The following is a 13377-nucleotide window of genomic DNA, read 5'->3' as shown; positions in this document are numbered from 1 at the left end:
AATTCCTTCTCAAGAGATAGTTAGTAGCCTTCCCCAGCAAGCAGCATCTCATTTCATTTTGTGCAGCAGTCATCCTGATTTCTCCCACTACAGGTGAGTAACAGGTAACTGACTTCCTTCCACCTGAAATGTTAAGCACCCTGTCACATCGCTCCTACTCCCAGCCACCCCAAAGGCTGGTGTGAGGTGGGACGCACCGTGCTCCTGGGATTTCTGTGTTCAATCACTGGCAATGGACCTGCATTCTGGCCTTTGAGAATTCTCTGCTCCATTCCAGCCATCTCCGGTATACCTTTTCCCATTAGGGAGGGTCAGAGTGTGCCCTGCTTCACTTCGCAGTTGAATTTCTTCAGGAAGAGGGAATTACTACCCATTAAAAAAAAAGTCCTCTCTGTTGAAGAGAAATTACTTTAACCATTGATGGGTGACATCATTTATACAGGTAATTCTTGGAGTTGAAACCATAACACCTCATCACTGAGAGATTCCAAACCAGTCAGAGATCCAGAAGAACAAACACTGATGTCCACCGCCCCAAGGAGACTATCAGTCAGCAGTGAGACTTCTATTTCCTCTCCTTGTTCAAATATCATGGAAAACAACACAGAGACATTGCTGTTGTCCGCTGCCCTCGGGTTCATGAGTAGCTTTTCACCATAAGAACAGCTGAAGGAGGCTGCTATGTAGAGCAGAGGCCAAGCAGGAAAAGTGTAGCCAAGGAGAGCTAAGGGCTTGGGAGTGAAGCAGATCTGGAGGTAACCCTTTGCTCGGCCCTTCCCAGTCCAGGAAGCCTCGGCGTATTAGTAATTACACAATGGAAGTGGATGACATTTTCTAATTACAAGAAAATGATGGCCTGACAGGATGAAAAGAAAAAAGAATACAACTTTATGCTTCGCCAGGAGATACATCTTAAATACTAGGACACAGAAAGGTATAAAATTTTAAAAGTTTAAAAATTGCTTGATTATGCACACCAAAACCAAGCAAAAGTCCTGGTGTGGATATATTCATATTTAAAAAGTATATTTCAAAACATGGAGTTAAAGAGGGGTGTTTCATAACTTGAAAGGGGTCAATTCATCAGAAAGAAATAGCAGTCATAAATCTTCATGCACCTAAAGGCGTAGCTTTAAAATACGTAAAACAAAATTTGAGAGAGAAATAGAAAAGAAGAAAGAGACAAATTTATAATTATAGTTGGAAATTTTAGTGCACCCCTTCAATAATGGATGTAATGGGCAAAACCCAGCAAAGACTTAGGATATTTGAGCAAAACGATTAACAATTTTGACCTAATTGGCACACCCAGAACACTGTGCCCAGCTATGTCAGAACACACATCCTTCCCGAGTGTGTGCGGAGCGTTTACAGAAATAAACCCCATGCCGAAACAAGTCCCTACAGACCTCAAAATACTAAAATCATTCAGACTATGTTCTCTGATGGTAGAGCATTGATACTAGAAACCAATAATAAAAAGATAACTAAAATAATCCCCAACTGCTTGGAAAGTAAACCATATACTGATACACAACCATCTTAATGACATTATAAATTTAAAATTATTCTGAAAAAAAAGTTAAAAATAAAACATTTTAAAATATATGAGGTGTAGCTAAACCAGTGCAGATAAGCAAACTCATCATCTTAAATGTACATATTAAAAAAGAAAAGAGGCTGAAAATCAAACAGTATCTGTCCAGGTAAAGAAACAAAAATAAAACAGAAAATTTAAGTTCAAGGAAAGTGACTGAAAGGGAGTAATGAAGATAACAGTAGAAATCAATGAAATGAAAAGCAAATATACAATAAATAAAATTCATTTGGCATTTTGAGGAAAATTATAAGCCCTTAGAAAGACTGATCAAAATAAGGGGAAGTGGAGAAAGAGAGAAAGCGCAAATTTTCAATATCAGAATGCAAAAGGGGATATCACCACAGATTCCACAGACATTAAAAGAAAATACAAAAGATATAACAGACAACTTTATGTCAATGAATTTGAAAATGTACTTAGATTGTACAAACCCTTTTAAAGATAAAACTTACCAAATTATTATAATAAAAAAGAGAAAACCAGAAGAGTCCTATATTCAATAAACAAAATCGAATCCTCAATTAAAAATCTTTGCACAAAGAGAAAACTCAGATAACTTGATTAAATTCTTCCAATCATCTAATAACAATTCTTACTGTTTTAGGCAATTGTAATAACCTTTCCTTTTTCCAGTGTTTCAGAATTTTCAATTTTTCAAAAATAAGTCTGTGCGGTTTTTACCATGAAAATATTATAGCTGTTTTTACTTTGAAAAAAAATCAGATAAATGTTAAATCATGTTAAATTCTTCACAGAGGTCAGAGACGATAACTCTAATATATCCCTTATAATATTGGCAGTTTTAGTTATATCATATTAAGTCAAGTAAATTATAGCAGCTTATGAACTGACAATTGAAGTGAAGAAGTAGGAACAGGGAAAACAGTTCCACAGAGCTTATCTGTGAAAGAAAGAAGAGTGAGGAAGCTGCTATCTAATGGTGAGTCGAACCAGTAGGAGAGGACATTTTACTAGCAAATTTTACTAGACTTGAACTTGAATATATTCTCAAAGAAAGAGAGGAAATAAAAACTGAACAAGGAATCCTGAATTTATGGACCAAGTCTCTCTTGGACAAAAGGAATGGACTGGACAAGTAAAGAGAAATTTGACGGAGTGAGTAAAGTAAGCTACGTAGGTGGGTGTTTGCCATACAATTCTTTCAACTTCTCTTGTACGTCTGAAAAATTTTTACACCAAAATGGTGAAGGTAAAAATGACTCTCTAGACCAGCATGTGGGCAGGGGGTAGGGGAAGGTTAAGGCAGCGCATGCGCTGAGAGGTCCCCCTGCGAGTCTTCACGGAACCTTGACTCCGTCTGTGTCCTCAGATTCTGTGTTGTCCCAGCTCCCCAGGAGCCCCAGAAGGACTTGCCTCACTGCCCAGGAGCCATCCAAAGCACATGCCCCTCCAGCCTTGAGCCTGACCGCCAGCTTTCACCTCTACAACCACAAGAGAGGACCAGTTCAGGAGAGAAAAGACATGCTTTGACTTAGCCCGCTACTTCCGGGTCCAGAGTCCATTTGTCTGTCGAGACTCTTCTTAAGAGCTCTGCCTGCAGACCACGCCAGCACATGCCCTGGCACCTGGCAGGAAGCTGGGGTCCCACTCTAAGCCTGCCCCTTCCTCCTTGCTCAGAGCCGCCAGTGCTTTTCTGGGTATCACTGACTGCCAGATTTGAGCCTCTGCTTGATATGTCTGACTTCCTTCTGCAATGTTCAGGATTATTCAATATTCATGAATATTCACCTATGGAAAAGAGGAAGGAAAATAATTGACTCAAAAGGTAAGACCTGCTACGAAGGAGCAGCAAGATAGCGAAATGAGACAGAAGTAAGATGCAGGTCTCTTGAAGTATTAGGAATAGGACATGTGAGTCTTGTTATAGCCGTAGACAAACTGTAGATATATATTTTACATAGTTATATATAAATACACACACATTTATACACTAAGTGTATGTAAAAATACTGTATATATAGAGAAATACATTTTATATATAATATACAGAAATATATACATATACTATACATAAAAACATTTAAGTATATATATGCAAATACTCATTAATAAAAGTGAATCTGAGGCAAATCTCAGCCAGAACTCCTCTAGTGGCCTAGAGAGTCAAGAAGAACTTGTCTGAAATAATGGATGAAAACGAGTGCCTTTTAGAACTCTCTAGGTTATTTTTGATGGGAAACAGTCGGTGATTACAAAGTTCTTAGATTTTCTTAGAAGGATGGTGGTATTCTTTTTGACATCCATCTAGAATCCTACCTCTGTCTACTTCCTTCCACTGGGAGACTTTCCCTGCTCCCAAATCCAACTGCTCCCCCAAAATGATAATAACCTATTTAATCCCCTCCCCCAAAAGTGTAAGTTTAGTCCACTGGACAGTAGTTAGAGAAATTTTTGGCAAGGGAAGGTAAAAATTTTTTTCAAATTTGAGCAACAGATGGACAATTGCATATTTCATGGTGGTTGGCAGCTTGCCTTTTCTTAAAAAGGCATCCACGAGCCCTGCCAACGGGGGCCTCAGGTGTTCCCGGCTGGGTCTCACTAAGCAGGCTGGGCACACGTCCAAGGCCTCCTTGGTGCCCTGCCCTCCCGGCAGCTCCAAGTTGGCTGCAGCCTCAGGACCGAGCCTGGCTCCTGGCCAGGGTGACTGGTTCATACAGTGACTCCAAGTCACTGACCATTTCTGGAACCAGGAATGGTGTCTGTAGCCTTTTCCCGAAATCACACCAGGACAGGGCTTCCCAAGGAAGGTGCGACCCGTATTTTCCAGAGATCTACTCATGGCGTCTGTTTTCACGCTGGGGGGAGCTCTGCAGAAGTGTGTATGCACACACATACCCTTTCAACTGCTTAGAACATTTGGAGGTCATGATCACGTCATAGAATAAGTGACTGTGGCAAACGTGTGGAGAGGCAGTGAGCTAGTGGCTCATGTCTGTTCCACTTAAAGGAGAAAGAACTTCAGATCTTCAAGTCCCACCCACAAAGCTGGTAGTAGAGCAGAGGTCAGCTGCTGGGCGGGTGAAGAAGGCCCCCCCATCCTAGCCATACAGGGATTCTCTGTCTGCAGGCCTGACTCCTCTAGGACATGCCTCGCATCTCCTCTTATCTCTCTTTCCAGAGAGAATGAATGTGCCCACAGCACCCTGTTGGCAATGCCAATGTGACACCAACAGCCATGTGTCCTTTGCTTGCCTATCTCTACTACCATCCTGGGAGCAACCTGGGGACAGACTGGGTCCTGCCAACTTCTGTAGCCCAGATCCGAGAAGTTAAGAGCACACAGTAGGGCGGCGGACTTGGCCCAGTGGTTAGGGCGTCCATCTACCATATGGGAGGTCCACAGTTCAAACCCCGGGCCTCCTTAACCCGTGTGAGCTGGTCCATGCACAGTGCTGATGCACGCAAGGAGTGCCGCACCACGCAGGGGTGTCCCCTGTGTAGGGGAGCCCCATGTGCAAGGAGTGTGCCCTGTAAGGAGAGCCGCCCAGTGCGAAAGAAAGTGCCGCCTGCCTAAGAATGGGACGACCCACACGGAGAAATGACACAAGATGACACAGCAAAAAGAAACACAGATTCCCGTGCCACTGACAACAAGAGACGCGGACAAAGAAGACACAGCAAATAGACACAGAGAACAGACAACCGGGGTGGGGGGAAGGGGAGAGAAATAAATAAATAAATCTTTAAAAAAAAAAAAAAAAGAGCACACAGCAAAACCTGGCTGGGACTTTTTGAGGGTGGGACGGCATTGCAGTTTCTCCCATACTGGCATGTTATGCACCAAAGAACACACAACAAGCATGAACATTCCAGAAAATGTAGAAAATGATGTTCTTAAAGGCGTGCAAAATCTTTCACATTTCAAAAAGGATCCCCCTTGCTGAAGTCAGTGATTCCATCTGCTCAATGTGGAGGACTCCAAGCAAACTGCAAAACCCAGAGACCAGGCTGGAGTTGGGAGAAGAGAAAGGTAACTCCTTCCAGCCACCACAGCTTTACCACCATTGCTCAAGGCACTGTAGGTGGCACTGATATCGGGGGACAAATGGGGGTCTCTTTGTTCTACCAAGGTCCCAGTTAATCCTTAGCATGCTCCCACTAATAAGCCACTCCTACTCCACACAAAGCTTTCTCGCTTTTTGGATTACATTAGGGACCAGAATGACATGTGGGCTTCCAGGCGAGGTTATAGCGTGCATTTCAGATGGGCAGGCTGGGCCTCCTGGTCAACACCGCCCGGCCCCAGACTTGAGAAAGACCCCGCAGTGACCTGGATGACTCCTGTTTCTAAGTGCATGCTTCTCTTTGGTTATTTAAAATTAATTTCTGTGCCTCCAGCTGCCTTCTCATCTACACCACCTCCTGAAGCCTGATTCATCTTTCCTGGAGGTAGCACTGACTTACAATGCTGAGCAATTCAAGTCACCGGGGGGTGATACGAAGAGGGAATTCTGCACACCTCCTGGAGCAAGTACCAGCACACAGATCATCTGTCTCCAGATCCGTTTTCATAGCTCCTATTTTGGAGCTATTACAAGTTATCACTTCAGTACATAATATATAAATGCGTTATATGAAATGGTACATCAAGTGGACTATGACCTGCAAATTTTCACTTCCAGCAACAGAGCCACTCATTACAGGAGCACAGAAACATTTACTAATGCTCCCTCTCTTTTGAATTCCCTTTCCCTCCTGCCTCGGAAAAATACAAATTTAACCATCTAGGATGCAGGATAAAACTCATTCTTGAAAAAATTATTCTTTAAAAAAGCAAGGGAAGGATAAATACGCAATTCGAGATAGCGGTACATCAGGTGGGAGGAAGCCACGGTCAAGATAAAAGAGCAACTGTATAATTCATCATCCAGACTGGGGCTGTCCGGGGAGCCGATATGCCTGGACAGTGGGGGTAAACCAGATGGCCACTCTCAGGACAGGGAGGCACACGGAGGGTGACACATGGTCACTGGTCTAGTGATCCAGGTCTCCAGTCAGTTAAGGGTTCATGGGTATTTGTTGTAGTATGAACACATACATACATAAACTAGAGCGATCCATGGTAAAATAATGAGATCATGTCATAAACCAAGGATCTAAATTAATTCCGTGCACCAGAAGTTCATTTTTTAAAATATCAGCATGCTTTCCCTGAGCCCAAATAGGGGTCCTTGATTTGGCTCTTCCTTTTTGTTTTGTTTTGTTTTAATTTTTTTTTTTTGATGCTACATTAAAAAAATATGAGGTCCCCATACGAGGTCCTCCCACTTCAACAACCTCTTTCGTCATCATGGCACATTCATTGCATCTGGTGAATACATTTTGGAGCACAGCTGTACCCCATGGGTAATGGTTTACATTGTAGTCTACACTCTCCCCTAGTCTACTCAGTGGGCCATGGCAGGACATACAGTATCCAGCATTTCTCCCTGCAGTACCACCCAGGACACCTCCAAGTCCAAGTTGTCCTGGCACTTGTTAATCATTCCCTTTCTGCTTTTTGTTTTATGACTGTGCAGTGGCAGAGCCGTCCCCTGTCACTGAGGCTGCCTCTGTCTTCCTCTTACTACGTGCTCTAAACACAGGCACTGAGACCAGGAGCAGATCTCTCACACCAGCAGCCAGACAGGAACCCAGGCTCCAAACTTCCCCGAGTCTTCCTTTCCTCTACTTGTTTTCCATCATCAACTCTACAACAAGCAAACAAAGTCCCAGGGTTTTGTTAAGCTTTAATTTTTTAAAGATTTATTTACTTATTTCTCTCCCCCTCCTGCCCTCCTTCTCCATTGTCTGCTCTCTGTGTCCATTCGCTGTGTGTTCTTCTGGATCTGCTTGTATTCTCCTCAGGTGGCACTGGGGATCTGTGTCTCTTTTTGTTGCGTCATCTTGCTGCACCAGCTCTCCGTGTGTGCGGTGCCACTCCTGGGCAGGCTGCGGTTTCATGCAGGATGGCTCTCCTTTGCACAGAAGCCACTTCTTGCGAGGGAGGCACCATTACACGGGGAATACTCTTAGGCGAGGGCATCCCTGCGTGAGCCAGCACTCCTTGAGCGCAGCAACACTGAGCATGGGCCAGCTCACCATGCGAGCCAGGAGGCCCTGGGCATCAAACTCTTGGACCTCCTGTATGGTAGGCGGACGCTTTTGTTAAGCTTAATGAAAGGTACATACATACCTACCTTGCTTCTTCCTCTATGCTGACAGTCCTCACCTATATTTTTATATCTATACTCATATTCATCCATTTAATCTACCAGCCAACCACTTATTACACACGATTAGCAGGCACTGTGTCAAATCCTGGAAACAGTACAGCAGTAGCTGGTGTCACAATATTCCCACCTTCCAAGAACTTGTTACCTAAGAAAGCCCTTTGTATGCCCCAAATGAGAACCACAGTGAAGAAGCCTCCTGAGGCCTGGTGAGATAAGCAGTCACATGAGCTAGAGAGAGGATCATTAACCAGATGTTTAAAGTGTGATATTAACTGGATAGACAGAATCTCGGCCACCCAACACAGCTGGCAAACAAAGAACAGCAGTCTGGTCAGTCAGACTTTCTATTTTAGGGAGAGTTGCCTTAATCTGAACCTAAATAGACATTTTTAAAGATGCATGTCAATTCCCATTCAGGTAGTCATCATCAGAAGTTCCAAGACAGAAGCTCAGAGGGCCTCAGAATTCAGAAGCGTTCTCAAAAATGGCACTAGGCTAGAAGTGCCGAGGGGAAACAAGTAGACTTGCCACCCCAACCCAGCCCTGCCTTGTGAGCTCTAGGCACACACAACCAACAGCTTACCTGACATCTCCACTTGTTTGTCTAATAAGCTTTCTAAGCTTTAACTTGTCCAAAATCAGACTTCCGGTTCTCCAAGTCCAACCAGATGTTCCAGCACTTCACGCATCTCGGCAACAACTCAACCCTCTGCCCACCAACCCCCGGAGTCACCCTTTCCTGATTTGCTCTCTTATCCACATGCCCAAGCCACAGAAAAATCCAGCTCTATTTCTAAAACACACCCACAGGCTGACCGCTCGGCACCACCTCCTCCTCCACCACCTTGGTGCAAGCTGCCGTCACCTCTCCTGGATTCGCGTGGGCCCTCTACAGTCTAGCGTCGGCATCCACGTCAGGTCACGTCACTGCTGCACTTAAAACGACTCTCACTGCACCCCTCCCTGGGAGAAAAACCATAGTCCTCACTGATGACCATAGTGTTTTGGGCAAGAGGTCCTTCCTTGACCTCCTGACTTGTTTCCTCACATCCTCCCCGCTCCCCACGGTGAGCTCTCGCTCCAGGACCTCTGGCCTGGTGACTGCCACATCCCTGTTTAGAGTGTGCTGACCCAGGCAACTGCTCTCCTGTGCCCTCATTCACCTTTACTTGCTCACTACGGCAACCTCAGCACGGATACCAGTGTCTGGCACAGGCCAGTGCCCAGGGGATGTTTGTTGAATGAAGGAATGTCCACCTTCTGGACTGTTGGCCCCCAAGGCCCCTGTCAAAGAAGCTGAAGACACCACATGTGAGTACCAGCCTGATATTGCTGGACGTTTTGATGTGAACATGTGATGAGGCTCCTCGGAGCTGTCATCAAGGAGAAGGAATGGAGGCCCCTCCGGGCTGGGCTTTCTAAGCCACCATTGCCTTCAAATCCCCCAAGCACAGGAGGCTCTCCACAAGGAGACTTCTACCAGGGGATGTGGATTTTCTGGAAAAGCCAGTGTCATTTTGCCTGCTTCCAGGAGCTGTACAGCGCTCCTTCATAGCCAAAGTGAAAACTGCACACTCTGCACTCAGACTAAAAAAGAGAGAAAGTCTCTTTGGATTAATTATACACACTCTGGAGCCAAACTCAAAGTGCCACATTCGAGAAAATTTTATGAGTGTCAGTGACCCAGAAGCTGGCACAGCACCCAAGCCCGGTCCCACTGGTGAGTCATCCCCAAGGCACTTTGCTGGGGACACAGGACCCGGAGGCCTCACCTGGCCCCAAGTATGGCAACAGCAGGCACGGCGACACCACTGCACAGCCCCACGACCACAAGCCCAGGTAGCTTCCAGTCAAGGTCTTTGGCTCAGCATTTCTTTTGTTCCCAGCATCGTCCAGATGTTTGTGGAGACTCTACAGTTTAGAATATTAGGTGGAAAGACATATTTCAGTGATATCCCTACCAAAAAAAAAAAAAAAATACACCCAGGACAAAGGGGAAATGCTTCTTAGAGTCCCACATTTCAGTATGTTAATTTCCCAAATTGATGACTAGAGAGAAATGTAAACCGAGACACAACTCATCTTTGCCTCCTTCTTGGACTTCCCTGGTCCAACGGTGGCCTAAGATGATCTCAGACAGGCAAAACGCAGCCCCTTGCGAAAGCAGACTGCATGCCTTCGTGAAAGGAAGCCGCGCCTGAGCTGCGCCTTTGACCTTGTCTGAGGATCATGGTTGCTGACTCCAGCAGCCCCTCTCCAGCCTCCTTGCTTGGGTCTAGTACCCCTGGCTCTCTGCTGCTGGCTGCTTCAGCATCCCCTGCCCTAGCTCTGCCTCCGGCTCAGCTGGCAGGTAATGCCGGCTTCACCAGCCCGGTGGCCCTGGGCATCCAGCCTTCTGCAGCTTGCTTCCAGCAGGTTGCGCTGGTACCCATGCTTAACCCACCCGAGATGCCAAGGGAGATGGGGTTTCCCTGCCGTGGTATCTCGTACAATGCAGGTACCCGATAAACAAATGAATGAGTGAGATAGTACATGAGGCCTCCAAAAAGATGACATGTTGCCCGAAGCCTGCTTTTATTCACCAGTGGGGTCCCCTTTGGAGTGTCCAGTCCTCTTTGCCACCCTCTTGACCCAAGGTTGCTGAGGCAGCCGCTGCTACGGCCAGAACCTCTGATGAAGGGCCCCACGAGGATGAAGACGCCTTCCTCCGAACCTGGGCCCTGGCCCGCAGGTAGCGTGGCCAGGTGAGGAAGAGGAGCCAGGCCCAGGAACCCACCACCGCCAAGGCCGCCTCCTCCGCCAACCCCTGGTTTGACTTCGCCAACCCCCCTACCCCCGAGTCCCCTGTAACAACAGAAGGCAAGTCGTCTCCCACTGAGGGGCAACGGCACCTCCCTACCAGGGAACAGTTTGTAGCAAACCGTCCAGGATATGAAAATGTATTTAATGCAATTAATAATTTAAGAAGTGAGCGCATGTGCTCTTGGAGAGTTAAATGCTTGTCAGAGTGATCGATGCCTGCTTCCCCACCAATACATTCCGGATGAAGAGCAGAGGGATTTTGCAAACTTGTGTTGACCTTGGGTTGCCGTATATAGGAGGCAGATTGCAAAGGCAGGCCTGCTTGAGGAGGAACCGTGCGTCAGCTCCCAATTTACAGCCCTTTCCCCAATTAAAGGACTGTAAAAACATTAAAATTAATGCAGTCTTAACTCCTAGAGCAGGCCCTACTTTCTTAATTAGTGCATAATTATTCAGTTTTTGATTTCCTGGAAAATTATCACATGGAAATTATTTTAGGCAGAGTAACAATAGCAAAAACTCCCTCCCCCAACTCGATTAACATGTGGAAGTAATTAACACTTTATTACAGTGAAAATACTATTACTGCTAATGTTTAATGACTTTTGCCACTGCATCCTAAGCAGGAAATTCAGGACGTTATGGAGTGATGACTTCCTACAAATATATTACACATGACTTGCAAAGATGATGCTAGTTTGAACTAGCTGTATTTAAATTCGGGAGGCCAGAGACACTGGTTCTGAAAGCTGAGAGGACAGAGAAACAAATTTGACATGACCTTACAGGGAGATGGCTCAGAAGAATCTTCCGGCATGGCCTGAACAGGATGCCCAAGCACCATCAGCTCAGCCCACTGCTTGTAAAACTGTAAACTGTGTCTTCCCTGCCATGCTAACCCTCGTAAATGGGTAGTCAAGCCTTTTAAGTTCAAGGCATTGGGAGAAAATTAAAATTAAATTTCCCCATTGAACCTCCTAGAAACAATAGCAGAATTCACTCTGGATCACTGGAAGGTGCTAGAGGTGTTTTGAGTCAGGGAGACTATGATAGCTCATGCGTAATTATCTAACGCTGTCAGATGCCTGCCTTTATTTTTATTTTATTTATTTTTTTAAAAATGTTTAGATGCCTGCTTTTAGATGATTCACAACAAGAATGACCAAAATGGAAAGATGTCTGGTTTGTGCTTGTGCCCTGGTCCAGGGTCCTCGGGGACGGAGGGGAGAGAATCTTCTTGGCTGGCGCTCCTCTCAACGCTGCCATCGGGGGTCATCTCATGAAGAAACCTTTGCTTCCCATTGTGTTTAACCAGGAACATGAAATGTCAGCTTCTCTTATATATAAATACTTTTTAGAAAATTGCGTGGAGACATCCATGCAGGAAGCAATGCAGAGCAGGATGGTAAAAAGCACCAAATAAATATGGGGTGAATATGGGAAAGGAAATGCAAGTGGGCTCAGTTCAGCTGCTTGCAAGTTCCTCTGCTTCACCAGCCAGCTTTGGCATCAGTGGTAGCCACATACAGGAATTGTGATGCCACAAAATCCACGATTTGCTAAAACTTTGATATTATCCTAGAGCAGCTCTGAAAACTTTTCATCCACCTTTTCTTTTCCTTTCCTTACTTTTTGGGGATCTTGCAGTCAGGGTTCTCCAGAGAAGCAGAACCAGCAGCCTCTGTGTGTGTCTAAATATAAGCTGCTAGGAGCACCGGTGTGCAGCCATCTGTTGGGGCCCCTGCTTTCAAGACTTTGGGGTCTATACCTAGTAGTGGGATTGCCAGGTCACGTGGCAGTTCTGTACGAAATCTTTCTGAAGACGCGCCAAAATGTCTTCCACAGTGGCTGCACCACTGCACATTGCCAACAGCCAGGCGGGAGAGGCCCTAATTCTCCGTGTCCTCTCTAACACTGGTCATTTCCTTTTTGTTCTTTTTTCAGAAGAGTGAACGCAGTCCCCCACTACCCCAAATTATGCAGTTGTGTTTCCCGCATCTGGGGAACTCGCAGGGGTCAGCACGTCCGCAGCGCAGTGGCTCAGCCTCGCCCCGGGACCACCACCCTCGTGACCACGGAAGTTCCCCGCCAGGTAAGCCTTTTACAATAGCAGCCGACACAGGCAGCTCTTGGAACAGAACCATGAAAAAACCCTGCCCCAGAAGGCTTCACGTAGAATGAGACCACCTTTTAGAACCAAGAATGAACAAAACTAAATAATACACTGTCAAACATATATACATTGCTAATAAAACCCTACTTTAAAATTCCATTTCCTTTTCCTTTAGAATAGTGCATCTTCTGGTGCGGGGAGCTGGGGCACAGGATGGGAGGAACCCAAAGGAAAGGCCAGTATGGGTAATGCAATACTTCTCAAGTCAGGAGTTGAGCTCCTTATGTTATTAAGCTTCAGAGACAATATATAAGTTACACAGAATTTTTCCAAGTATTAAACAACTACTTTTAAAAGACAATATAAGGGGAAGAAAAGGGACACATGTCCCCAAAATAACTTCAATCATCCATTGGCACCTAAGAAAAAAGGTGCAATACTCATAGGCTTTAAATATAACAAAGACCTTCCTCTGCCACAGGCCTTTTCCAGCGGTCAAGAATCACAAAAGTGACAAGACAGACAGCGTTGCTCGCCCCACCCCTTTTGCACCCAGGTAAACACAGCCAACGGTGGCTGAGGTTATCACTCTGACCCCTCCAGGATGCACCCCCCTCATACTCATT

General features: G+C 45.5%; 1 non-coding gene across 1 annotated transcript; it reads right to left on the bottom strand.

Moving 5' to 3' along the window:
* Positions 1–12577: 12577 nt before the first annotated feature.
* LOC131279054 (U1 spliceosomal RNA) lies at positions 12578–12738 on the bottom strand. The gene has a single exon (XR_009186395.1). It is a non-coding gene; the product is annotated as a U1 spliceosomal RNA (small nuclear RNA).
* Positions 12739–13377: the final 639 nt, after the last annotated feature.

Source organism: Dasypus novemcinctus, chromosome 6 (genome assembly GCF_030445035.2).
Source record: "Dasypus novemcinctus isolate mDasNov1 chromosome 6, mDasNov1.1.hap2, whole genome shotgun sequence".
Taxonomy (NCBI): domain Eukaryota; kingdom Metazoa; phylum Chordata; class Mammalia; order Cingulata; family Dasypodidae; genus Dasypus; species Dasypus novemcinctus.
This window is presented reverse-complemented; position numbering and strand designations above follow the sequence as displayed.